Source organism: Nannochloropsis gaditana (assembly GCF_000240725.1).
Source record: "Nannochloropsis gaditana CCMP526 unplaced genomic scaffold scaffold319, whole genome shotgun sequence".
NCBI lineage: Eukaryota > Eustigmatophyceae > Eustigmatales > Monodopsidaceae > Microchloropsis > Microchloropsis gaditana.
This window is the reverse complement of record NW_005803634.1, coordinates 21,560-22,179: the sequence shown is the minus strand read 5'-3', so window position 1 is coordinate 22,179 and position 620 is coordinate 21,560.

Sequence of the window (620 nt, the reverse complement as noted above, 5' to 3'; positions counted from 1 at the left end):
TCAATCTCAAATAGCGCGATTTCCCATTTTCCCTCTTGCAATTCTCAGCCCTCCCTCCCCCGCGACCTAGGTGCAGAAAGGGGCATTTCCGTCCGGCGCGACAGTAGCCTCGGATATGAAACCGGCACGGGGTGATGCGCGCGGACGCCGGGAGGGGCAAGGGAGGTAAGGCCGCCGTGGTGGCGAAGGGAGGGAAGGAAGGTGGGAGGGGGAGGGCGGCTCCCAGAGGGGAGAGGCAGGGATGCTCGTCCTTCACAGAGCGCGGAGCACGGTTGCCCCTATTCCCTGCCGGTTGAAAATGGTGGGATTGACGCAATGGGGGGCGAGGGTAAGGCGTTACCGAGGGATGCGGGGACGGCAAGAGCGGTAGGAGGGTCAGGTTGGGGGAAGAGAAAGAGGCTTGAGTCTTGGTCAAGGCCACATGCCCGTGTCGTCCCGGTCCTTCCACGCCTTCCCTCGCCCTCCCTCCCTTCCTTCCCCCTGCCTGGTCCCGCTCGATTTGGTGGAGGAATTTGCACTGATGCCCCGAGGCACATCCGCCGGGCTGGGCATGGAAACGACAGGGGGTCTTCTCGGGCGTCCGGTGAGGGGGACGGGTGGTGGAGGCGAGAAGCGGGGCC